Here is a 651-nt window from a genome sequence, read left to right as displayed (position 1 = left end):
CACACACACACACACTGTTTATTGCTAAGATTCACTCAAAAATTATTCCCATTTAAAAAAAGTATTTAAAATTTTAAAACATAATGATGAAAAATCATGGTAGTAATAATGAAGTGTATTTTCTTGTTTAAAGAGCCATGCCCAGACATATGTAGAAAATAATGCTCAATCTGTAAGTTAAGATCTAATATTAGATTGAGCTGAATGCAATCCAAATAATTAATATGTATTCCTAAGATGATGGATGGATGGTTGTACATAAACGTTAGTAAGAAAGAAGTTATTAGCGTCCTTTTTTTAATGACTAGGTAGAGAGTTTTGAAAAGTTTAATGCTTCGAAAATTATGTTCCCAAAAGATAATTTTCTATAACATTTCTATTTAATTTACTTCATTGTTTTTCTCAACAATTTCTATCAATTGCAATGATATTAAATCTATGACAAGGATGAAGTAGAAGATGAAGATTATGATAATGATCTTCATCATCTCTAAAATGTTTATTGTTCATTTTGGTCATTTTATGATGAATAAGGGTAGTTATTTATTTCAGTTTGTTGTTGTTGGAGTTTGCTTCTTATGTAGGGCTTGGATAAAATGTTTGCTCTTCTTTTTGAAAAGTTTTGAAAAGTGAATTAAAAAAAAAAAAAAA

The sequence above is a fragment of the Octopus bimaculoides genome, chromosome 5 (genome assembly GCF_001194135.2).
Source record: "Octopus bimaculoides isolate UCB-OBI-ISO-001 chromosome 5, ASM119413v2, whole genome shotgun sequence".
NCBI classification, from domain to species: Eukaryota; Metazoa; Mollusca; class Cephalopoda; order Octopoda; family Octopodidae; genus Octopus; species Octopus bimaculoides.
This window is presented reverse-complemented; position numbering follows the sequence as displayed.